The 27,323-nt window shown below is 38.1% G+C and overlaps 1 long non-coding RNA gene across 2 annotated transcripts; it reads right to left on the bottom strand.

Annotated features, from left to right (window-relative positions):
- Window positions 1-574: 574 nt before the first annotated feature.
- LOC102159375 (uncharacterized) lies at window positions 575-21,811 on the bottom strand. 2 transcript variants are annotated; one of them, XR_014824308.1, is made up of 5 exons: window positions 21,674-21,811; window positions 10,943-11,001; window positions 1,161-1,488; window positions 917-1,017; window positions 575-809 (listed from the first exon to the last, which is right to left on the bottom strand). It is a non-coding gene; the product is annotated as an uncharacterized LOC102159375 (long non-coding RNA). The 2 variants fall into 2 exon arrangements; XR_014824307.1 differs by lacking the exon at window positions 21,674-21,811 and adding an exon at window positions 11,862-12,072.
- Between the last annotated feature and the right edge of the window lie 5,512 nt (window positions 21,812-27,323).

Here is a 27,323-nt window from a genome sequence, read left to right as displayed (position 1 = left end):
CCATATTGTTTTTTTCTTTGTGGAGGAAAAGGGTATCATTTGAGTGTTTTACAAAACTGTTTCAATTTTGGGGTAAGCCCATCTCTTCCAATGGCATTCTTGGTTTATCCCAATTTGAACTCTTGTTTTTCAGACCTAATTCCTCCTACTTCTCATGTCTCCAGCAGAGAGAGGTGCTCAGAGAGGCATGAACTAGGATACTCCATACAGTTCCTCTCTCTCTCTCTCTCTCTTTATCTATCATCTATCTAATTTATCATCTACCTATGTCTTTGTTCATGCAATTGCCTCTCTTGGAAATACTCAGCCATTAATAAAACTTTGCGCAGGCTTGAGAAGTTTGCTAACCTGGTTCAGATCTTGACTCCACCAGCTATAGATGATGTGATATTGGGTAAGGTATTTAACTTCTCTAAGTCTCACTTTCATCCACTGTGATGAGTTGACTTTCACATTAACCTTACAGGTTTTTGGGGGTATAAATTAGATTAATATAGACTAAGCATTTAATAATAATAACATTTCATCCCATGGTGTAGGTTGTGATCTCTGAGAAAAACTTTGAAATGGAGACTTGTATTCAGGGGTTTTATTAGGGAGTGTTCTTGGAATCAATACTGTTGGGAGTGGAAGAAAGAAGGACTGGAGAGGGGAGAGAAAAGTAGAACTGTGATGGAGCTACAATGAAGATCTCAGCCCATTTTATGGAGTGCTTTGGAGCTAAGCTGACCTTTCCAGTTGTCCCCAGTTGGGGCAAGGGGCAGGTCCTTTATATCCAGCATCAACCGGTCATTGGATGAGGGCAGGTCCTAGGAAGGGAATGTGGTCTTGGGTAAGGTGATTCCTTTCATCTGAGGGCAATTTCCAGTAGCTTATGGACTGGGTGATTAATATTGAAGTGGGAAAATATGCATACCACATTACAACATGTATGGAGATCACTCTTGGCATTGCTTAAATCCACCTTCTGGGAGTAGCTCCTTCATGGTTCTGATGCCCATATTTTCCTGGAGAAACCTAAAAGAAGAATGTTAGCAAGATGAACTCCAGCTGCTACTGTTGTAGCTGGTATTGAGGCTAAAACATAGATTATTCTCCCAACTCTATCAGCAATTTTAAAATTCCCTTGTCTAGTGCATATGCTTATCTAGGCAACTTACCTTGTGCAGATGACCCAGACTCATATCTCTTGATCTGTGTTGCTTCATTTCTCCATTTACGATCAAAATTGGTGAAGAAGTACCAAGAAACAGCCAGGTAGATCACATGAGTTCCAAGCATATTCTTCCCTGCTCCCTTCGTATGATGGCAACTCTCCCTTACCTGGTGATCAGGGTTAATTCTCCCTGTTAGCATAGTCACCTCTTTCCTTGATGCTGGTCTTTTGACATGATAAGCCCAAAGTGACTAGGCAGCAGCTGCGGCTTCAAGTTAAATGTAATGTTGACTGATGAAAGCATTTTCTTCTGGGAATCAGGGCTTCTAAACCTGCAGGTGTGGAAAATACAAATTCCCCTAGTCTCTGGGAATCATGGTAGTGGGACCATTCCTATTTCTACTCCTTGGATCGTGAGTAGATTCTTCAGGTATTCTATGTACTGAATGTGTCATTTCCAAGCTGGTCCCTTAACTACACTCTTCCATTATTCTATTAGGCCAGGTAGGTGGTGCAGCACAAGAAATGCCCTGTGGATTCCATGGTCTTCTGTCCACTGCCATACTTCCTTTGCTATAGAATATCCTTTAATCCAATGCAGCATTGTGTAGGATCCCGTTTTAGTAATGAAACCCTGCACACCCTCAGCTAACAGTGCTAGTTTAGGTCCTCAAGCAAAAAAGACAAATCCATACTTAGAATTTCCTTGGAGTGGTTAACGAATCCGACTAGGAACCATGAGGTCGCGGGTTCGGTCCCTGCCCTTGCTCAGTGGGTTGACGATCCGGCGTTGCCGTGAGCTGTGGTGTAGGTTGCAGACGCGGCTCGGATCCCGCGTTGCTGTGGCTCTGGCGTAGGCCGGTGGCTAGAGCTCCGATTCAACCCCTGGCCTGGGAACCTCCATATGCCGCGGGAGCGGCCCAAGAAATAGCAACAACAACAACAGCAAAAAAAGACAAAAAAGACAAAGAAGAAAAAAAAAAAAAAAAAAGAATTTCCTACCACCAATTTCCTTTTTCAGTACCACCCATGAGTGATGCAGAAGCACTGTTGTCACTCATTTTTGGCCTATGGAAACAGTTTAAGTCAATCCATCCATGAATCTACCTCATGGGAAGTTTTGACATGTCTCAGATCACTGCAGCCCAAAGATCTGCATTGCTTGGCAGATCTAATCTTCACTGGGTTTATGTCTAATCTGGAATGAATATGTCTTACAAAGATCTCTAATATACTTGCTGCTTCTTGATCATTCTAATTAACAAACATGACATCACCAATATGTAGGACCAACATGATTTTTTGCATAATCAGTAGAGTGCAGATTTCTTGATGATCCTCTGACAGGGGGTAAGAGTTAAAATAATCACAAGGACAAGATAATACATATACACTATTGTCTGTCCCAAGAGAATGTGAACTATTCCTGATCTCCCATTCTGGTTAAGATCAGAAAAGAATGCACTTTACTAGATCAGTGGCCATATTCAATGTACTTGAGGCCTTATTATCTATTCTAGTAAATATACCATATCAGGCATATCAGCTGCTAGTGGGGCTACTACTTGGCTGAGATTTAATAGTCCATTGCAATCCTCCAGAATCCATGTTTTGCCCAGTTTCTAGACCCGAGCTTCTACCATTTACTTGCAAAAAGCGAAAAGCAAGCACTTCAATAACTATTAAATGCCCTCTTACCAGCCTCACTGACCTTGGTGCTCACTATAACAACTGCCCCACCTGGCTTCTGTTATTATTTTTGCTCCTATCATCCCTGTTGTTATCAGGGAGCACAGTTCCAAGGTCACTACCAGTGGACATTTTAACAACTGCACTAGTGCACAAGTGGAATTTTTTTTTTTTTTTTTTGCTTTTTTGGGGGCCCACCTGCAGCATATGGAGGTTCCCAAGCTAGGGGTCCAATCGGAGCTGAAGCTGCTGGCCTACATCACAGCCATAGCAATGCAGGAATCCAAGTCGCGTCTGCAACCTACACCACAGCTCCTGGCAACACCAGATCCTTAGCCCACTGAGCGAGGTCAGAGATCAAACCTGAAACTTCATGATTCCTAGTTGGATTAGTTTCTGCTACACCTTGACAGGAACTTCCACCAGTCAAATACTATTGGTGCTCTCTTATCATTCTGGATGAAGTCTTCAATGCTGAGTGTACAGGGGTGATTCAGCACCGAAATTCCACTTGTGAGGCTGTCTGGATAGATAGATAGATAGATAGATAGATAGATAGATAGATAGATACATAGATACATAGATACATAGATACATAGATGGTAGATAGATGATAGATAGAGAGACAGACCAGTAGATAGATAGATAATGTCTTCTCTCTCTTCAGAATTTGACTTTTTTTGGGGGTCATACCTGCAGCATATGGAGGTTCCCAGACTAGGGGTTAAATCAGAGCTACAGCCTCCAGCCCACACCACAGCCACAGCGACTTAGGTTCTGAGCCGGGTTTGCAACCTACACCACAGCTCATGGAAACGCTGGATCCTTAACCTACTGAGCAAGGCCAGGGACTGAACCTTCATCTTCATGGGTCCTAGTTGTGTCTGTTAACTGCTGAGCCACAAAGGAAACTCCCAGAATTTGACTATTTTAACACCTTCTATTACTTTTATCCAAGCCATCCCAATATCCTGTCTTGGTCCATAGTACTCTCTTTATCTGAACCCCAACTCTCTCTCTGCACTCCTCTCTGAACTTTCTTCTCCTAGCTCACTCTATTCTAGCATAAATGTTACCTTAAGAGACAAGGCATATGTGGAGTTCCCACCATGGCTCAGCAGTTAGCAAACCTGACTAGCATCCATGAGTACATGGGTTCGATCCCTGACCTCGATCAGTGGGTTAAAGATCTGTTGTTGCTGTGAGCTGTGGTGTAGGTCGCAGATGCGGCTTGGATTCCGTGTTGCTGTGGCTCTGGTATAGGCTTGAGGCTACAGCTCTGATTGGAACCCTAGCCTGGGAACCTCCATATGCCATGGGTGCACGTAAAAGACAAAAGGACAAAAAAAAAAAAAAGAAAAAAGTCATATCTGCTCTGCTTATCCTAAAGCCACTTCCCAGTATTCTCTATGTCCTTATACTCTTATATTTTCTTTCACAGCATTGTCATTAACATTATACTAGACATGTATTGGGTTTTTTAATATTTTATTTTATTTTTATTTTATTTTATTTTATTTTATTTTATTTATTTTATTTTATTTTATTTTATTTTATTTTATTTTATTTTAATGGCTGCACAGGTGGCATATGGAAGTTCCCAGGCTAGGGGTCTAATCAGAGCAACTGCCAGCCTACACCACAGCCACAGCAATGCTGGATTTGAACCACATCTGCAATCTATGCCACAGCATGTAGCAACACCAGATCCTTAACCCACTGAGCGAGGCCAGGGATCGAACATGTATCCTCAAGGACACTATGTTTGATGCTTAACCCTATAAGCCAGAATGGGAATTCCAACATGTTTATTTTCCATATGCTTATCTTCCACACTAGATTGTACTCTGTGTGAGGTCAGAGTTTGTTTTATTCCATTCTTTATCCTCAGGTACTAAAACAGTACCTGATATACCATAGGCATCAATACATACATATTTGTCAAACGAATGAATGAATTATTGACTTCTTAGTGTTATTTCACATTGATGATCTCTGTTAGGCATATTTATAGGTTCTGACTGAACCAATGTGGGAAGCCACAGACCTCTATTAAGTTCAGAATTGTCTTCTCTCAGTTAAATTTGGCTTGAATTTTAAGACAAAAAGCAACATTCTATTTTCTAAGTGGCCCAATTTCCTTTTGCATCGACATCCATTTTGAAGCATCTATTGTGCTGTGAACTTTGTTCTCACAGAGTCTATTGTTTGCCTTGCACCAACATAGAATCCCTTGGAATTAAAACAAAAGGGATTAAAAGAGATATCGTATCACCCCTTTTGCCAAGGTTTCTTTTCAGCTCTTGGCATCTAGATTCTCACGTATTCCCATGGCCAGTCTGATCTGTTAGGCATCTTGTTCTCTCCATAATCTTTCTGCTACCCAGCTGGGTGTTAGAGAAAACAAAGAGGGGTGGGGGTCACTAAAATTAACTTATTCTTGTAAATCTCTTCAGTTGAATTATTTAGTGTATGATGCATGAGCATCTTAGCCTTTTAGTTGCTTTGAATGTTTAAGTCATCCAATTTCAAATAATATTTACCTATTTAGATATCCACCTCTGAACTGGCAAATCTACAAAGAAGTTACATCTATCTGTGCTTCAGATATTTATTCAAAGTCTTTTCCTTGTGTTTCTAGTCAATATCTAGTGGATTCTCAAGGAGATTAATGCATAGGAAAGAAAACACTAATGTTTTATAGGTCAACTTCAGAAATATTTAAGTTTTAAAATTTTGGCCAAGCTGGGTGAACACCTCATTGTTTCCATTTTATTTTCTATTTTTGTATATTTGATTAACAATGCTATTATACTATAATATAAACTCCCAGAGGGCAAGGACTATTTTCTATTTTTTTACCCTGTATCCAAAATATCTAGAATAATTCCTGTCATATATTAGGTACTTGATGTATAAATTTCTTGAAAGAATTAAGATCTGTAATTTTTCCTGCTTGTCTGACATGTCTTTGTACAAATGTTTAGTTATACCAAACATAAAATTTTTATTGCTTTTCATCTCCATGGAGAAATAATCTAACATTTTTTTTAAAGTATTCTTTTGATTTTAGAAGTTTTCACAAAGTATCTAGCTTTCCTTAATTATGTTTACGGGTTTTTAAGATGTGTGAAATTTCCATCATCTCTGAAAATATAAGGGAATTAGAAAGTCACATCTTCAGAATGCCTGGCATTAGATTCTAGATATCCCCAATACTTTGTTTTCTTCACAATATTTTTTGAGTTATATTTTAGATCAAGCACTGTCCTCACTGGACATTAGCAGGTATCCACATTGAGTTTATACTCTGGAGGAAAAGACAGACATTGAACTAGTGAATTCAACTGAGTTGAAAGTTGCAAGAATGATGACTGTGTGCCATAGGTGCAAACATTCAACAAGTGTGACCTCCCAGAAGACATACTACTTAATTTGAAATATAAAGGCTGAGGTAAAGTTATCCAACTAAGGAACAAGCATGTTCAAAGATCTTAAGGGGATAGAAAATTTGATAAATTTCCTTTTTTTTTTCTTTTTTCTTTTTTTTTTATATTTTTAGGGCCACACCAGTGGCATATAGCTCCCAGGCTAATGGTCGAATTGGAGTTACAGCTGTCAGCCTACACCACAGCCATAGCAACACAGGATCCGATATCCGTCTGCAACCTACACCACAGCTCATGGCAGTGGCAACGCTGGATCCTTAAACCCATGGATTGAATTGGCCTCCTCATGAATACTAGTCAGGTTTGTTACCACTGAACCATGATGGGAATTCAGTAAATTTCCATTTTTCAAAGTAATCTGTATGGCTAGACCACTGAAAACAAGGAGCAAAATGGTATATGGCGAAGTCAGAGAGAATGGCAAGACCCATACTGTGTGGATTCTTGAAGGATATTTGATTTTGACCTTAGAGACAGATAAGTCTTATTTTAAACATGACAACAAAACTGGAACTGATTGGAAAAGTGGCTCTACGTGCAGTGTGGAAAATGGAGTTCAAATGACCTTGGAATGCAATTTAGGAGATATTTGAAATATTTCAGGTGAGAGATAATGGTAACTTGGACTAAGGAGACATTAAGAGTGGACATAATAATGGGCTAAGGTGACCTTAATGCCAAGGGATGATTATTCAGTCTCTGCTCTACTTCCAGCAATAGGGCATCACTTTCATGTTCTAGAGATGCTAGTCATCATCTCCCTCATACTCTCTTTTAAAAGGATCTGCCCCTTGTTCCAGCACTTGGCTAAAGGTCTTGGTAACTGGAACAAACCCACTTTGCACAACAAATTGACTCAGGTGTGGTAAACTGGACTCAAAGAAGAACCAACAAAATCCTGTTGAAAGAATTGAAGAAATGAAGGCGAGATCCTACTGGGTCTTAGAATGCTAAGGGAATATTGAGACGGTCATGGGGTTGTTGCCGTGGCAAACCGAAGCCACATGCAAGTTGAAATTATGGAGGCAGAGAAATCAGAAATTTCTGAGGATCAAAATCATTCTGCAGAGAGAAAAATGTAGTGGATTTAAAGAGAGGGACAGGAATCCCCGTCGTGGTCTAGTGGAAAAAAATCCGACTAGGAACCATGAGGTTTCAGGTTCCGATCTCTGGCCTCGCTCAGTGGGTTGAGGATCCGGCATTGCCATGAGCTGTGGTGTAGGTCATAGATGCGGCTTGGATCTGGCATTGCTGTGGCTCTGGTGTAGGCCGGCAGCTACAGCTCTGATTAGATCCCTAGCCTGGGAACCTCCATATGCTGAGGGTGCTGCCTTAAAAAAAAAAAAAAAGGACAAAAAGATTAAAAAAAAAAAAGTAAAGAGAGAGACAAAAAAAAAAAAAAAAAAATGAGACTGTTTGTTTCCCAACAGAAAGAGAGAGTAAGAGGAGTCCATGTCAGGTCAAAATTGTGTCAAATTTTGGTTTCTAGGAAGCCCGACTGCACTGCTTACAGCTGAATTATGTGTCTCCTTATTCTTTTTGCCCTCAAAAATCTACTGAAGAAATTATTCCAGTGTAAGAATTTGTTAATTGCAGACTTTTGATAACTGTCAGAAGTATTTTCATAAAGAAGATTCTCATTTTTAACATCCATTGGTTACAGTTTTCCTCTATACACAGAGTTGCATCTTCTTGTAACTTATGTGGTTCTTGGGAACCATACCTTCTAATTCCTCTATCGTATCACTGTCCATTGAAGATCTTATCTCCATTTTCTCCTCTCTACACAAAATATCCATTAATACTTTAATTGTTCTTAACATGATTTAATTTTCAGATCGCTCCCCTATTTTGTCATACTTATGACTTAATCCTTTTGGAATAAGTGGTCCAGAATTAAATGAAACACTTCGCATATGATCTGACAAGCTCAAAGTATCATAAGGCTCTCACTATTCGAGGTAACTTTACAGTTAAATAATTGTTTTTCAGAAGATTTCTTTTTTCTCTTTCTTTTGCTTTTTTTTGTTTTTTTCGTCTTTTTTTCTTTTAGGGCTGCACCCACTGGCATATGGAGGTTTCCAGGCTAGGGGTCTAATCGGAGCTGCAGCCCCCAGCCTGCCAGAGTCACAGCTACATGGGGCTCTAAGCTGCGTTTGCGACCTATACCACAGCTCACGGCAACGCCGGATCCTTAACTCACTGAGCGAGGCCAGGGATGGAACCTGCATCCTCATGGATGCTAGTTGGGTTCGTTAACTGCTGAGCCACAACAGGAACTTCCAGAAGATTTCAGAATTTGCAGCTTTTGCTAACATGAATGTTTCTAGGAAAAAAAAAAAAGAAAGAGGGAGTTCCCGTCGTGGCGCAGTGGTTAACGAATCCGACTAGGAACCATGAGGTTGCGGGTTGGGTCCCTGCCCTTGCTCAGTGGGTTAACGATCCGGCGTTGCCGTGAGCTGTGGTGTAGGTTGCAGACGCGGCTCGGATCCTGCGTTGCCGTGGCTCTGGCATAGGCTGGCAACTACAGTTCCGATTAGACTCCTAGCCTGGGAACCCCCATATGCCGTGGGAGCGGCCCAAGAAATAGCAAAAAAAAAAGACAAAAAAAAAAAAAAAAAAAAAGAAAAGAAAAAAAACCTTGAAAAAATAATTCCTTTGGATTAAGACACTGTCAACCAGCAACATGAAAATGCTCTTCTACAACATTGTTACCATCTATGCAGACCTTAGCTTCTTGCCTGTGGGTCATCTGAAATCTCCTTATCAAAATGAATTGAAAAACATACATTTGGAGAGAGGAAAGGGGAGTCCTGAGCTAGAACCTAGGCAGCAGTTCATGAAAGTTGGGTGGGGACGAAGCTTCTAAGTCAACAAGAATACTGGGTGGATTGGATGGATTTAGAAGAGGGTTCAACATAAGTAAGGACAGTAAGTGAGAAGCAGAAAGATTTAAAAATCCATTAGTTCCCATCTACAAGGCACTATCTAATGCTCTTTTGAGATATAGCTGCCTTCTTAAGAGTCTGGGGAGAGGAGAGTAAAGATCATGCAATTTTTTGTACTTCCAGTCAGAGGGATTGCCCATAACCAAGGAGAAGGATAAAAATGTAACAAAAATCTTTGCAGTGCCAGTGACTGGATGTAGACTTATTGGTTTCTGCAGCCAGGCCTCACGAACTGGTATACCACTCTCAATATATCAGATCAGGTGATTTGTTAATATCCGATCCCCTCAAATCCTTATAGAGGACAGTCAATGATCAATTGTTAATTTCACTTTCTTTGTGTGTGTGTGTGGGAAACTGAAAGACAAGTGAAGAAAGCTTTTTCCAAAGTTGCAGATGACTCCAGAGGCAGAGCCAGGAATAGACAACCGTTTTTCATACAAACTTCAATTTCCATTCAGGCCTAGTCCTGCCAGTTGCGAAGTGATCTGAAGCATGGTCAGTCCGCGTGCACTAAGTGAGCATGCTCAGCACTTTCTGCAGGCATTAGCATTGCCTGTGACAAAGATTGCCTCTGCGGGTAGAAGGGCTGTCAGACTGAGGCTGAAGCTAAAGAGGTAAGAGTTTCTCCCTGTCCTTCTGAATCAGATAGGCTTAGGGAGAGAAGTGCCGCATCAAAATAAGAAATGAAAGTAAGACTCCTTCTACCCTCTCAAGTCTGTTTTGGAGACACTTTCTGGAGCTGAAGGCTTCATTTAGCTTTCGTAAGGTTACAATGCTTAATCTCAGTAGGGTTATCAGTTCTGTCATGTATTATAAGCCTTCCAATCAAGGCAGTGGGAAACAGTGTTTCTATTTAATACCGGGAGAAATGGTGGAAGTCAGCGATTGATACTAACACAATGATGGGAAAAAGTGTCCAGAGGTGCTACTCACATAATCTCATTTTACAACATCTTGAAAATTCAATAGAAAGGACTCCACTAACAATACCATTACACACCACTGATTATTGTTCTCAAATGTTCCTAAAGCTCTAAAAGCATAACCCAACAATAAAAATGCTCTATAAATACATCCCAACAATGTACGTAACTCTATTTTTTCTTTTGAAAACAAAAGCACACAGTGTTAGTCACAAGTTGTATAATTTCACTTAAGTAATTTCTTGACTAAAAGTGCATTATGATCTCTTAAACACTATGTAAACATAAGTAAATCAGCTATTCCTTGACTTTGGAAAGTATTTCTAAATAATTTAGAAAAGGTGGGGAATATCACACCTTGGGTTAACTAGCTACTAAATATGTGATCTTTATTAGGAGATACATTTTGTTTATCATGTGCTCCATGTTATTTGCATAGGCATTTGGGGGGGGGGATGGAAAATTTCCTTGTAAAAAAGCATAAGAAATATAAGTTTTCACATTTCCTGCTATAAATGTGTCAGTGAGTCTTGGTTTTATCTTTTGCCATTAAGACTTTTTGAATACGTATATTTTTCAAATGGGTTAAAATTGTAGGAAGTTACTGCTACATCCTGTTTAAAAAACAAACAAACAGCTGAGAGCCATACATGTGAAGTGTGTTCAGTTCTTGAAAAAATATTTCAAACTAGTTTAGAAAAATGTGTTTTGTGCTTGCTATTTGTGCTCACACCATGGAGGGGAGTGAATGAGGAATGAGGGGAAAGTACATACCTGCCTACATTATGGAGAATAAGAGGTCAATATTATTTCCCTAAGAATATGATTTCATTCTGTAATAGAAAGAAGATTATTTCATTATGTAATGGAAATAAATAATTGTTTTAACAAATAAATAATTTTTGATTTAATAACATAACACTAAAATACCTAAAAGTGTTAACTTTTTAGTTTAACAAGTTTCAGAGTTTTTATTAAATTATTTTAATGCTATTGGCAAAACAGAAATATAAAGTTAGGAATATTCTTAAGATGATTTTCAAAACCATTGGAGAAGTGTGTGTCCTTTTAAAAAATTCACATTTATAACAGCACTTCAAAGTGTCATATGGAATTCCTTAAAATTTGTTGACTTAAAAATGTCATGCAAATTAAAATTTAATAGTGATTTTAAAACAAAATCTACATATTTTACTTTAAACAACATCCTAAAAGTTTATATGATTACATTATGTTAATTTCTCTCATCGAGGAAATCGGGTGTGTTATTAAAATGTGTATCTAGAATATCTTTTTCATAGTTTGACTATTTTTGAGACAAATTTCCAAAACATGTTTTTTACTAAGCTTCTGCAATACTACCACCTTAAAATACTTTTGAAAATGATTATTTTAGGCTATATTCTTAGATGGTAATTTTCTATATTAAGTCAGATTTGTTTACAGTTTTTATAAACAACATTTATTGGCGAACACAAGAAGCACTAGAAGAGAAAGTTTTAGCTCTCTCAAACATAGTAAAAGGATCAAACGTTTGGAGTAGAAGCAAATTGTAAAAATGTGTCTTAACTGAGACGCTTTGCCCTAAGGAACCAAGCCTTTGTGTTTGATGATTCTTCCATAAACCTGAGTTTATTTTTAAAAATTGATCCTTTTAATGTAAGAAAGTTGATGGAGAAAGAATTCCACTTACGAGTTTTTCCACTAGACACTATAAAACTCCGTCATAGCACCTTGCATTTTTGGCATCTGCAGTTGAACCCCACAGTTGAATGTTGCCAGATCTTATTTTGAAAAATGGTGTGTCTATAGGATGCAATCATCTGGATGAAAATTCAAGTCAAAGAGAAAAACCTGCTTGGTCCTAGATGCTCCATTTGAGTTGAGTAGTGAGAAGGCCAAAACTTCAATGGGACATGAAAAGAAAGGGAAAAGGCAAAAGGCAAAAGTGAAAAGCGAAAGCAAAGAAAGCTAGGTTTGATTTGGAAAGACAGATTCCATTACAGGTTTCTTCGTACTGCTCCACCCAAACGATGTTGCCTTTTCCCCAAATACAGGGATGGCTGGTGTATAATGTAGCCTCTATGTCATGATCACCCTGTTGGAAATATTTGACAGTTAGTTGATTAATTTTTGATTTTTTCCTTTAGATAGCTAGTGTCTTAATGACTTTTTCTTTGCTGAAGAAGTAAGACTCACATATCAATAAAGAATACTTTTCTGAACTAGGTGTTTGGATTTTTTAAATACTAGAACAAAACTTTTATTCATTTGAAAAATATGGGTAGGAAAACTTTAGAAAGCTTGATCATCATTGATGACTCATAATTTGATAAAAGCTGGAGACTCTTCTGCTTCCAGATAGAACTCTTAAAATGGAAAATTAGTCTTTACTGTTTTCCATTATATTGTAGAGTTCATACCTACTTAAATTCTCATTTTACATTGAGAACTTTTATGCATAAGTATAAGCTTATGGAGAACTATTTTTGCATAAGTAGGAGGCTTATGTGGAATTCAGTCTTATATGAGCTTTAACCCTTCTAAGGACAACAGTTCAAAACTGGTGTTAAAATCAGCAGAAGGGAAGAGTTACAGAGTAAGAAACTCTAAATAATTCATGGATGTGCATGGAAATAATGTTTCACAACTGAAGTCAGAAGCAGCTGCTGGGGGAAAATGTTTTTTTTTTTTTTTTTTTTTAAAGAGTCAACAACAGTCATATTATTTCAGGTTAGCTCACACCATTGTGTGCATTTACAATGCAACATTTGTATGCTTTCATTGGTTTAGGAAGAAAATTTAGAAGACTTAACACACATAAACAGCAAATATAAAGAATCTTTTCTAGTTCTCACAAGACTGTATGACTCAGTAGTAAGAAATAGAGTTATGTTTGCAGAATTTACTCTAAAACATGAGTCTATACTTTTAAAAGTAAATCCAAACCCTGAATCTTAGGCCAGAGAGTTCTCCATTCACATAAGAACAGAAATAAAACAAGTTATTGTTTTCTGTTTTCTCCCTTTGTTTATTTCACAAATGTTCCTTACTCTGACATAGGTTTAGGGTAAAGCTCACTGGAGACTTGACTAATGAGAAACCACTCATTATCCAGGTAGGTCATTCACAGTTCTAAAAATGAATAATGACCTAGAAGCAAATTATTTATTTTTCATAATCTCTAAGTTAGAAGTGTGAATGTAATAATGGAAAAAGTAAAGTAATCAAAACTGTTTGAGGAGGGATAGTCAAGTAGAACAGGATATTCTTCAAGGTCACATTTGAAAAAATGATTAACTGATAATTATTTAGGTGAGACCATTCCTCATCAATTCATTTAAATTGGTTTACTCCATTCCTCTTTTCATGGTAAGAACTGTTGATCTAGCTCCCTGGACTGTCATAAAGGTAATACCTAAAAATATAGTAATTGGATTTGGGTATTAGATGAATCTAAATTTCTCTAACATCTTAAATAAAATGATGAGTCATGGTGGTGAGTACAACGCTTAGTGGAAATAGTATCTTAAAAATACATTCTGGAAAGTAACTTTTATATTGATATTTTAAGGTTATTTATACTAAATATCTTCCTTGAGTGATGGTGAGGTTAACCCTGAAATTAATTGGGGAAAAACTTACTTTTTATCTTTTAGATTCAGGAAAGAACTAGCTTCTTATCTCACATAACTCAGTGAAAATTTCCAAATTTATAAGTCAATCTGTCTTCCTACCAGAATATATATTTGACCTTGTTAAACCATGAGCTTTACATAGTATATTTTGAGATTTTTCAAGGATATTGAATACACTGAAGCCATTTCTATTGTTGATTGCTAAATGAAATGATTATATTTTACATATTAATTATTTCTAGTCAAGCTTTACATTTTTTAATTCACACCACTAGTTAATACTCAAATATTGATTTTATTTTATCCTAGATCTATGATCATGTTGTGATTGAGTCAGAAGTAAATGAACACCTGAAACTGCAATTTTCTTTCTTTTCTTTTCAATTATTTAAGATGTTTCCTGTTTTACTTGTTATTAGTTCTGATACTCCCAAAAAATCCTCTGTGCAGTGGGTTCAAATCAAAGTCAAACATTTCATCTGGTCTGTGACTTCCCTTAATCATCTGTCCCGTAAAATTACAATTTTTTATGGCTACACCCACAGCATATGGACATCCCTACTCTGCCCTGCACCTCCTTTGCCACCCAAACTAGTGCTGCAGATTCTTAACCTACTGTGCCAGAGTGGGAACTCCACTGTTTGAAATAACACCACACATCCCCACAAGTTGTAGTGTGAAAAAAAAAACCAAAAACATCATATACCCTGTGACTTGGTGGCAGATGAAACAGGGTAAATTGGGGGATGTGGATTTGATCCTGACTTCATGGAAACTTCCCATTTTCATTTCACTATCGTTGTGTTATTGACTTACTGTGCATCCATTAGCTTAATTTGGATAAAGTGTGAAGGACAGGAGTTCCCGTCATGGCGCAGTGGTTAACGAATCCGACTAGGAACCATGAGGTCGCGGGTTCGGTCCCTGCCCTTGCTCAGTGGGTTAACGATCCGGCGTTGCCGTGAGCTGTGGTGTAGGTTGCAGACGCGGCTCGGATCCCGCGTTGCTGTGGCTCTGGCGTAGGCCGGTGGCTACAGCTCCAATTCAACCCCTAGCATGGGAACCTCCATATGCCGCGGAAGCGGCCCAAGAGATAGCAACAACAACAAAAGACAAAAAACAAACAAAAAAAATAAAGTGTGAAGGACAAAAATGAGCTACTTTTCCTTCTCTCTCTCTTTTTTTCTCTTTGTACCATGTCTAGCTTCTCTGATCCTCTGTGTTTTTCAGTCCTGGAGATTTTCCCTCCGCTCTCTCTTTGGCAGTTTATTGAGAACTTGTGACATGAATGGGATACAGAGATGCTATTTCTCATTTGTTTACTCTCCTATGAGAAAACTCACTTCCATTTGCACACAAGTAAGGAAGAGCAAGAAGTTTCATCTCCTTACTGGTGCCCTCTGTGGTGAGGTTTCAGGCAGGCTTAAAGAGTATGCTATGATGGAGGGGTGGGGGGTGCCAACTCTTGATTTCAAAAGTGAAGAGCCTGCCATCCAGATATATGTGCAAAGTTCACAAATGACCAGCCATGCTCTGCCCAAAATCAGAAAGTGATTTTTGAGTTGTTTATACGCTTTTCTCTGGCTTGGTCTAGGAAAAAGAAATACGTAAAAATAAACGGTGTAAAAATACATATATAAATTTTAAAAAGGCATGTGGATTTTTCTATTAACACTTTCAAAGAATTGGTTGATAATGGGCGATGACTTTAGCTTAGAGTCAGCTCTGCAGTGAGCTTGTTCTGAGGCTGTAGGTTTCTATAGAAGAGTGGGGGGGAGGCAGCATCCAAAAAAAAAGGTTACTCAGTCAAACATTTGGCTTCAAAAAGAACCCTCTGTTGGTCTAAAACAAATGTGAATTCATTTCAAGGAAACATCTAAATATTCTAAAAGCTAATTATGATCGGATGCTTTATTCTGTGAGATTGAAGACTTCTTCAACTTTTTCTTTCTGGTTAGGCTTCAAATGGGGGCACTATCAATTGTTTCCATCTTACAAGTAGACCTACCTACTTTTTTCCCCTTAGATAAGTCATAAGAAATAATTCAAATATTCTGATTATATTTAACGGTTAGAAAGAGTTCTGTAACAGGTCTGATTAGTCTTGTTGTATTTCTTTTTCCTTGGAGGCATAGCTAATGAATAGTCATTAGGAGGTTTTAAAATTATTATTATTATTATTTCTGTTTTCTAGTTGTGTTCATGAAGCAAAGAAGAGAAACCTCCTTCTTTCCTATAAAAGATTGGAAATTTCAAAGTATGTTTTTGTAAGTTTTCTCACAAGTACACAGTCACTATTTCTCATCAATAGCATATGTACAGATACAACAGCCCACAAATGTGTCTGATTATTGGGCCATCAATTTCACTCTTACCAAATAAAGTAGTTTGACTTTATTATTTACATGAGTCTTAAAATATGCAGGCCACTGACCACACAAATAAACATGTGCCTTTGGATCAGTAGAAAGCCTGGGTGTTTATGAACAGAGTTCTTTGTATTTTTAACAATATCTGGCACATTGAAGCAAAACTCTTTACTGAAACATGGAGCCTGGATAATTGTGTGCTTCGTGATCTATGCTGGGCAGGGGCCCCAACCTCTGCTCTTTCGGCAGACAGGAGTACAAAATCTGTTATTGCAGTTTGACATTTTCTTTGCGTGATTAGGTCAGTTGGTAACTCTCCACTTTGCAATTCTTAGAAGCCCAGATTTCCTGTTACAAAGCAATGTGGTTCTGATTACAGCCGTATTGAAATCCAGACTTAGGACCTACGTTCTGCTAGCAGCAATACTTCTCATTTTTCATGTTAACATGAGCAGCTTATTGATCCTACCTTCCTCTTCTTTGCCTACAATGGCTGGGGAGCTTGAGCATCCAGAGGGTCATAGCGAGGGGGTGAAGGCAGGATAAGTATTATCCATGTAACCAGTGCTGGTACAAATACTGTCAAGTTGGAGAGAAGAAGCGTAATGAACTGAACTCAAAGAGAAAGTGATTTTCTAGTGTGGAGCTGTGGTTCGTCTGTTTTCTGCTTTAATTCTGTCACCAGCAAATCATTTGATAAAGCAATTATCATTATCTTTTAAAGGATCATTGCCAAAGTATTCTATATGTATCGTAAAAAGCCCCAGTCCTACCCAATATTAAGTGATGAATCTGGTCCATGGCATCATCTTTGCTTACCTGACTTATATAGCTTCTTATATAAATTTATATAAACTTCTTACATAAACTTATATAAATCTACAAGCTCACTGATAAAGTTTCTTAACTCGTCTCCTTCCTTTCATTCGGGCTCCCCTCCAATCCATTCCTTACAGAGGAGCCTGAATTTTCTTTCCAAAATGAATATAAATAAGATTTCTTCTTTCTCCTGTGAGAATCCTCCATGACTTTTCATTGAACACTGGTCAACATTCAAACTCCTTTTGTGACATCAAAAACCTGATGTAAATCTTGACTGTACCATTTCCCCGACCTCAGTTCCTACCACTTTTCCTCTTTGCACACTCTTATTTCATGCACAAGGGCTTTCTTCCTGACTCTGCCTTGAAGACTTTCAACTGGTTCTTCCTTCCTTCAGAAAGACTCTTTTTCTGCCTCATCACACTGCTGACTTCTCATCCATCCTTCAAGTTTCAGCTGACCCATCATGTCCCCCACTCAAACAGCGCTTTCCGGAGCTACCTTATCTAAAGAATCCTCTGAGGGTTTCTCCTTCGACTACCTTATTTTATTTCCTTCACAGTACTTGTTACTCTAGTATTTCTAGTTACTTCATTGACTTACTTGTTTATTTTTTGGCTTCCTGTCCTGTACAGGAATGTGTGCTTCCTGAGGAAGAGGGTTTTATCTTATTTTCAGTGGGCTATTGCTTGGCCTGGTAAAGCCACTGCATGCTTTTTTTTTTTTTTTTTTTTTTTTTTTTTGTGGCTGGATGGATGAAAGCCCAAATCATTGAATTTATTTAAGCCCACTAGTCAGAAAAAGCTTAGGACTGGTCTTTATATCTAGACAACCAACTCAGGGCCCATTAATTTTCATTCCCTTGTTTCTACAGTTACCTTAATTCTTGCCAGAGCCTTACATTCATTTAATTTCTATTACCATACATTCATTTAGTTTCTATTAGTGCCTAGAGAGAGAACCCAATACAGGCTAGGTACTTTGTGAATGTTAGTGGAATTGGAATTGGATACTTTATTTTAATTCAGTTGAGCAACCTCATACTTGCTGTAGAATGTATTAACTCTACTTAAAAAGCCAAGTGCATCAGCAAGGTATATCACCATGATTTCTGGAATTTAAAGGCTAAGCAAGGTGAGAGATAAAGATAATAGTTGGGGTTTTTATGGGAACATTTTACAGAGGTTTTATATGTTATTGTATCTGCTCACATAGAATTTCTTTAAGGAAGTGTTCTTACATCCCCTTTTTCAGGGGAGATGATGTTAGGTGACTCACCCAAGCCTGGTGAGCTGGTAGAAAAGGAAGTACCCATGCTTCTAATGCCCCACCTCACTCACAGCCCTTCCCCCGCCCCCCACCCCCAATCTCCTATGTCTCTGCCTTCCTGCCCATTCGCTGTTTGAATGTCTTGGCTCTGTTTGGTTACCTTTGGATTTTTTTTTTTTTTAAGTTCAAACTTATTTTCTTGTTTTCAACATATGGTTTTAAAGCATGCATGGACAAAAAGCCTGGGGTTGGGAGGAGAGCAGAGTTTAGGGAATAGGAAAGAAAGGGGATAGGAAGAGACTATGGATAAGAATCAAGAGATCCTCTGAAGTTCAAGAAACCTCTTTACCAAAGAAGGTAAAGCTCAGGGCATGGTGAAGTCATTCCTTTTCAAAGGTAGCCAGAAAAGAAGGCTGGAAATGACCAGTGCATTTACTCATCATTGATGGCAATGCTGTCTGCTTTGTGTGGCTGTCTTCCCCATCCTGCTTCTCAGCCATCCTAGGAGCCACACAGTTGAGGATATTTAAAAGCACTGATTATCAAACACAATTTGGTTGGCAGCTAAAAACTTATTTTTAGATGTGATGGATAAAATAGAGAACTTACTTCCTTTTTTGCCTTTGTCTCCATGACACAATTTTTTTTTTTAATTTTTCTAGGAAGGATAAAATACATTTTTAAGGGAGCTACAGTTGTAACTGACCAAAAAGGGTGGCAACAACACCTCTTCCAATTTCCAAAATAGGGAACCATAAAGTACAAGTGAGCAGTTACTTCAGGGTGATTCAGGCCATTGGTGCTAAACTGGGGAGGGTCTCTGAACTGGCACCCTGGGCTGCTTTACCTTGTACCCACCCCCACAGCCCAACTCTCAGTTTTTGCAAGTACAGGCAGATGTTGCTCTTCAAAGGCATCTCATAGACTCCTTTCTTTCTTTTTCTTCCCTTTCTTTCTTTCTTTCTTTCTTTCTTTCCTCCTTCCTTCCTTCCTTCCTTCCTTTCTCTTTCTTTTTTCTTTCTTTTTCTCTCTTTCTCTCTCTCTCTCTTTCTTTCTTTCTCATTTTATTTTATTTTTTATTTTTTGCATCTGGAAAGGTTCAGTGGTAGGATTCAGTGGTAGAAGGAAGAAAATGGGCCTCGAAAGGCTGAGAAAATACTATACACTGTGAAGAAAAGAATAAACAGGAGTTCCCATTGTGGCTCAGTGGGTTAAGAACCCGGCTAGTATCCATGAAGATACCAGTTCGATCCCTGGCCTCAGTCAGTGGGTTAAGGAACCTTCATTGCTATGAGCAGCCATGTATTTCACAGAAGCAGCTCGGATCTGGCATTTTTGTAGCCGTGTTGTAGGCTGGCAGCTGCAGCTCTGATTTGACCCCTAGCTTGGGAACTTCCAAGTGCCTAAGGTGTGGCCCTAAAAAGACAGAAAAAAAAAAAAAAAAAAAAAAAGAATAAACAATTGGAAAAAGGATCCCTTCCATGTCAAACAAACAAACAAAAATGCAAAGTTGGGGGCCCCAAAAGTGCAAAGGTTACCCTCCTACTTCCACTATGCCATTCACCCATTCACAGTATGGAGCCTCTCTGAGCCTGCTCACCATCTTAAATTGAAGATATTTATCTTGCAGTTTGTTCAGAGGTCTAATCCAGTACTAGGGTCATAAGAGATATTCGACAGTTGATAATTCTGAAGTCATAATTTGAACTTGGTTGAAAAATGAAGAACTGTTAATATAGTAGGAAACATAGTATTCTTTTCCGATCTGCAGTAATTGAAAAGTTATCCTTACAGAGGAATTCTTTAGCTACTCGGAAGCCGAATTCAGTAAAAGCCCCTTTGAAATACATATTATTATTTTAATTGTAGTTTGAACATGGGCCTGAAAATCAATGAAAATATGATCATTTAGAACACCTAGAAATATAAAATAGGTTGGATGTCAGGTCACTGGTTGCTCATGGGTGCAAAGAGGTGAGGATAATTTGTTTTCCTCTTAAAAAGCAATGCTATTTACAATAAGTTAATCAACCATTTGAACGTTTGTTTTTAAATTTTTATTTAGTTATATTAGCATATGGCTATATATAACCTTATGGCTTATTGTGTAGTTTTCTTTCACATTACTGTATTAAGAAAATGTAGATAACCACAGATCATATTTTATTAATCTGTGTTCTCATAGAAACTTGCTAGGTGAAAGCTAAACTTCAAGCTTCTTATAAATTCACCAAATCAACTTTTAAGGTTTTTCTAAGGACTTTTTTTTTTCAGGTATAGAAGTAGCTTTTTGTGTGTGTTTACAAATTTTATAAGTAAGTTGTATCATTGATGAAAAATGCAGATGTAGAGGCTACAATAAGTTCTATAGAAGAAAGGAAAAAAAATCATCTGTGCAACCATTACCCACAGATAATTATTATTTGGTGTATTATCATCCAGCCATTTTTCTCTGTAGTCACTCACGATTTCTTCCTATGTGAAATCATACAATGCTGTTTCCAATCTTATTTTAACTTAAAATATATCAATGGCTTTCAATGCCAGTAAATACATATTTGTAGTAGTTTTAATGATTTGAATAATAATCTATTTGTATGGCTATGCCCTGATTTAATTAACCTATTCTCCTTTTGAAATAATTTATTTTTGTTTTCCCAATTCTTTTCACTATTGGAAACTGTACTTGTAATTGATTCTTTTTATAGGAAGAATAATAAGTTTCTAATAGCAAAATTGCTAGGTCAGAGAAAATTTGTAATTTTCAAGTTTTTGATATATATTTCCAAACAGCCCTCAGGAAAGTTTTTCCAACAAATGCCTCGGTGTTTATGAGTGGCTGTCCTCTCTTGCTAACATTGGACATTATAATTCTTTTAAATCTTGCTTATCTAGTAATATAAAAGTATCCCAATTTAGTTTACATTCTTTTGTTTCCTGTCCAGCGTGAATAATTTTTTTCATATATTTATTAACTAGCTGAGATTCTACCTTTGCAAATTGCCTGTTTACATCCTTTGTCTATTCTTCTACTCATCATTAATATTTTTCTCAGACTGATTCCTAAGAGTGTGCCGTATATTGGAGCTAGCTCTGATCATTTTGCAAATACAGAATTTTTAAATTCATTTTTAAAATTCATGGCATCCAAAACTCCAAGTAAAAAGTGGCAATGTTTGTATGGGCAGAGAAGGGCAGGGCATCTAAAGAAAAAAAGAAGGGCCTCGGGGGAAAGACCCAAGGTCTCCCTAGGTATTATTTAAAATAGTAGCTAAATTACAACACAAGGGGATAAAATTACACATAAAAATATATTTCCTCATACTTAACATTTTAAAGTGTTGGCCATGTTCTAGAACAGGATGCTGGGTTCTTCTTCTGAGGGCCTCTGTAAATGAGTTACATACCTTTCTGTCAGGCTTGAATAATCCGAAGGGATGGGCCGGATGACTGCTCAAGATGTCCCTTTGCCCAGAGGAGGTACTTTCTTCTATTTTCACACCTGAACTTGAGGTTTGTAAAAGTCTTAACTTAAGGTTTTTTTCAGTAATTCCAGCTAATGCTATCAATATTGCCCTTCCTAAAGCCGTTTTAAAAATTAAGAAATTCTAAACTATATTTCTAAACTCAAGAACAAATAGAAATAAGTCTGTCTTTCAATTCTTCCTAATAGCAGAACACATACATATAAAGTGTGACTATGAGTCATCTTCCTAAGCTTTAATTTCTTACTGCTCTCTTGTGGCCATTCAAATGAACTGTCCAGATGCCTTTTTTTTTTTTTTTTTAAACATCTCATAATATTAATAGGAAAGAATTTTTTTCAAGCAGAGTCATCCGATTTTGTTTGTGTAGAAAATTTAGTGTCTCTGACAACATCAAGGCCATAAAATAATTCTTTACTTTTTTAAATGAAGTACTTACTGCAAAGGGGTGGAAGAATAGGAAAAGCCTGTTTCTTCTTCTTCTTCATCCTCTTCGTCTTCTTTTTTGTTGTTGTTTTTTAGTAAAACCTACCACACTGTTATTCATCTGTGAAGTCATCAAAAGGCTGAAGCTTGAATTGATTCTGGCCATTCTGAAGGTTATTTTACCTGCATTATTTTATGCAGTTTCCAGTTTGTTCCTTTATTGGGGTTTTGGGAATATCAGATGGCCTAAGTTTAATCATCCTAATATAAAACAGTTGTTTTTTTTAGGGAAACATAATTCAAAGGCTGGTTATATATTAGAGCGCAAATAAGATAAAGCTAAGGAATAAAATCATTCTGTTACATTTTGGCCATGTAAAACTGACCAGGAGTAGACAGGATCCAGGAATTGCAGTCTCAGCAATCTTAAGAAGTCAAAATAAATTGAAATGCTTTATCCTTCCAGGCCTGAGTGTCAGTCATGCCAATTATGATGTTTTCTAATACACCTCTAATTCCTAAGACATCGATTCTTGTGATATCTATTCAAACATGGCAAGTTTTAAGCAGAATTAGTAGTTACTCAGCCATAATTAGCACATATATATATTCATTCAAGTGGCTAATTCTGGTAAAATGAGGTTTGTGCGCTCCAGGCATTATGCTATAGAGATAGAATAGAGTTAAGTTACTGTGAGTTAAGTTACTGTAAATGATCTATATTGGAGCAGCACCTCTACGCAGTCCTGGGGATACAATAGTAACCACCCTTCCCCAAACACATCGCCTCATAGAGTTTACAGTCCGCTCTATGAGACAGATAAAAGCCGTGAAGGAATGTGAAACTACAACCATGATAAATCCTAGAAAGAAAAGAAATATGAGGAATTTATCTGGTCAGCAGGGTTAGATGGCTTTCTTGATTATGTAATGCTTCAGCCAAGTGGTCAAAGTGAATAGAAGCTGGTGGGATAAAGAAGAGAGAAAGAGCAGAAGGTCCAGCATGTACAAAGGCCCTGCAGGGAGAGGGAGTAGGGAATTTTTTTTTTCTTTTTTTTTTTTGTGTGCTTTTTAGGGCTGTACCCATGGCATACGGAAGTATCCAGGCCAGGTGTCAAATCAGAGTGCAGCTGCTGGCCTACACTACAGCTCATGGCAACGCCGGATCCTTAATCCACTGAGCGAGGCCAGGGATCAAACCTGCATCGTCATGAACCTCATTATCAGTCAGGTTCATTACTGTTGAGCCACAACGGGAAATCCTTTTTTTTTTTTTTTTCCTTTTAAAGGAACTTAATGAACTAAAACTGTGGTCAGTGATTTGATAGTATGAAAGCAAGAGGAGGTGTGAGAAGATTTAAAGCTGCTGAGATACAGTTTTGTGAGCTCAGTTAAGGAGTTAGTTTGTCTTTATTATAAAAGTACAAGAAAGATATCAAGGTGTTCTAAACAGATAATAATAGGACCTCTTTCTGTTTAAAAAGATTGTTCTGCTTGATGTACAGGGTCAGAGTGACAAGAAGAGGGTACTTTGACAGCTTTTGCCTTCTTCCAGGTGAAATATAGTAGTAGCGTTGATGGGGGTTGAGGAATATCTAAAAAAAGGACATGGGAAGTATAATCTTCAGGGCTTAGTGATGGATTGAATACTGGAGGTGAGTGTGATAGAAGTATCCTGGTTGATACTTTGGTTTCTAGCATCAATAACACATTGCCTGGTAGTTGTATTTGCTAAGAGGAATACCAGAAAGTGACCAGTTTGAGGATGAAAGATTGGGTTTAAGTCGTATGTGAGATATGCAAGTGGAGAGATTAAAAAGGAAGGTAGATATGTACATCAAGAATTCTAGGGAAGAGTCTGTCATGAAAACATATATTTACATGAACTTGGTGTCCTAATGTGTGACTTTTATGAGATTGCCCAGGGACTGAAAAATGATGCAAATAATCTACTATGTAAATGAAATGAGAAGAAATTAAACATTTATTTGTTAAGTGGGAAAAAAAAAGAATGAGCATCTACCAAGGGGAATGAGAAAATTCTTGGAGAGGGTAGGGCAAATTAGTGAAAACATGGTGCCATGGAGATCAACGGAAGGAAGACTGAAATTAAAGACCAAAAAATGGTTAACATGCTGAGCAGCTCAGGTAATAATAAATAATAACAGCCAACACCTACTATGCATCAGACACTTTTTCAGGGTTTTACTTATATTAAATCCTTGAATCCTTCCACCTCTGCTATGATGCAGATGTTATTATCATCCTCATTTTGTGGATGAAGGAAGTGAAACAGAGAGAGATTAAGTCCTTTGCTTGAGATCACACAAGGAGTAAATAGAGGAGTTAGGGTTCAAAACAAGGCAGTCTGACTTCAGAGTTCTAGGCTTTGTTTACCACTCTGCTCTTCTGCCTCTTGACAAGTCAAAGATAGAGAAAAAGAATGTCTTTGACTTAGGTGACATGAAGGTCAATTGTAACCTTACCTCAGACTGTTTGAATGGAAGGAAAGGGCCAGGCCAACAACCACACTGGGGTGAAATGCAGGGTGGTGGGAGAAGAGGAGGAGAAGAAACAGACGCTGAACTAGACACAGCTAGAAAAACATCTGTCCAGAATCATGGCACTGAGAAATGTTTTTTGAATCAGTATTAAGAGAGAGTCACGCAAGTAGGACTTTTTGAGGCCTGGCAACCATGGACGACTCCAGAGATTCTAATCATCTTGAGTCGGATATGAGGGAAGGGAAGGATTATGAAATGCATCAGGCTCGTGGTTCTGTTTTAGACTGAGACAAATCATTGGGTTACTTCTGATATTAAACTTCTGAGGTGAAAAGCTATTTTATTCATCTGATTCTTACTCCTATTTTTCAAACTCAAATATTTATTCCAGTGTTTTACAGGGAGTAGGGAGAAATGGGGACCTGGGGAAAGTCACTCTGGGGTTGAAGACTTGAGGGTTTACATGTGCCTTGCTCTCTACTGGCTGTGACCTCAGACAAATCCAAGTCTCCTGGTTCCTCAGCTGTCTGAGAAAGAAATAGTCCCCCTCTGTATTGCTGGCAGGGTTAAGATTAAAAACACTTGGTTAACTACATAATTCTATACACTCATTAGGTGCTAATAAACTGTTCTTGGAAGAGGAAAGGAAGGAGAGGAGGGACCTTGGTCTGAGTGTTTCATCAGATGAGAGGAAATATGTCTACTAAAACTGTGGGTGCAATTTAGATGTTCAATAACTATTTTGGGGGGGATTTGTTGATTTTTTTTCCCATTTGGAAAGGGCTAGAAACAATAGCATGAATCCAGGGGGATCAGGCAAAGATCACCCTAACTTTTGCCTGAACACAATTCACACAAGCACACTGGTCAACAGAGCTGGGGTTTCATGTTAGCAGTAGTGATAGAACAGGCCTTTAACATGTATTTTTGTTGATTGATTGATTGAACTGGGCACATCGTCAACACTGTAGCACAAAATATTTCGACAAGTGATCTTGGGAGATTTGAGAGGAATAAGCCTGCCAGCCCTTCAGCAGGCAGACATTTCCTGAATAGTCACACTGTAACACCCCTGATGAACTGCCCACCATTGCCAATTAAATGTAGTTGTAGTTAAACTTTCAGGGTGGTAGAAAATGATCTTTAGGACAACTTCACTGGGGAGCAGCAAGTTCTACAATGCTATAGTTTCACTCATAATTTGAACAAGAGGTGGAGGAAGATGAAAGACAGCTGATTGATGTCTGCACAGACTATAGATTCTTCCTTCAGAGAAAGCCCTGAATGTTTAAATGTTTTAGAAAGATTCAGACTTCTGGCTCTTTTAGTCATTATACAGCATCCTCTAAAATTTTTTCTTCAAGTTTTTAAAAATACCATCTTTTTGGAGTTCCCTCTGTGGCTCAACAGAAACAAAATCGACCAGTATCCATGAAGATGTGGGTTCAATCCCTGGCCCCACTCAGCATTGTTGTGAGCTGCAGTGTAGGCACAGATGAGTCTCAGATCTGGCGTTGCTGCGGCTGTAGCTTAGGCTGACAGCTACAGCTCCAGTTTGGTCCCTATCCTGGGAACTTCCATATGCCACAGGTGTAGACCTAAAAAAAAAACTTTTTTAGAATATTGACTTTTCAAATGAAAAAGACAAACAAATGAGCACAATAAGAACCACAAACACAGCAAACAAACCAAAGGGAAGAATAATGCAATTAAGTAAGAATTCTTGTCTGTGTTTGGGTCTGAAGGACCTGAGATTTTTAAAGTGAGACATGCAAAACTCTCAAGAATTTTCTTCATCATATCTCTGTGGACTCTTCATTCTGGAACATACCAAGCATTTCCTGTCCATGATCTAGGCATCTCCAAGTACAAAAACACAGGAATGCCAGGTAGGATCAGGCACTGGACAGGTTAAAGTAAACATGGTTTTTTTTATGAGGTTGCTGAAAGAAGTAGCCCAAAGGAGGGCTATTTCTTTTTTCTTTCTCTTAGATACACATATGCTATGTTGGCAGGGGCTCCTGAGATAGTTGCATTTCAGGGCCTAGTGTTTTACTCCATGAAAATTCCACTTTGCAATGGGACTTTCACTATTTGGACATAAAGTGTCCACTAAGTTAATTTAAGTCTGGAGGTCTGAAATTAAAAGCTGGCTACTGCAATGTAGCACCAGTTGAACGTAGGACTTAATATTATATTTGAAACATAACAATGTGATTAATTTTAGTAATAACTTTTTTTAAATAAAGAGGCCTTTTATTTTATTTATTTTTTTCACCATGCTGGACCAGGGATCAAACCTGTGCCACAGCAGCCTGAACTGCAGCAGTGAGAACATAGGATCCTTAACTGACTAGGCCACCAGGGAACTCCCATCAAAATCATTTTAAAAGACTGGTATGAGAGCCCCCATCATGGCTCTGTGGAAACGAATCTGACTAGTATCCATGAGGATACAGGTTCGATCTTGGCCTCACTCAGTGGGTTAAGGATCCTGCTTTACTGTGAACTGTGGTGAGGTCACAGATGTGGCTCAGATCTGGTATTGCTGTGGTGTAGGCCAACAGCTACAGCTCCAATTCAACACCTAGCCTGGAAACCTCCATATGCCATGGGCAAGGCCAAAAAAAAAGACAAAAAGA

The sequence above is a fragment of the Sus scrofa genome, chromosome 13, assembly GCF_054392235.1.
Source record: "Sus scrofa isolate SSC_HxYL_T2T_F1_AM1 chromosome 13, Sscrofa_HxYL_maternal_Yorkshire_Landrace_v2.0, whole genome shotgun sequence".
Taxonomy (NCBI): domain Eukaryota; kingdom Metazoa; phylum Chordata; class Mammalia; order Artiodactyla; family Suidae; genus Sus; species Sus scrofa.
This window is presented reverse-complemented; position numbering and strand designations above follow the sequence as displayed.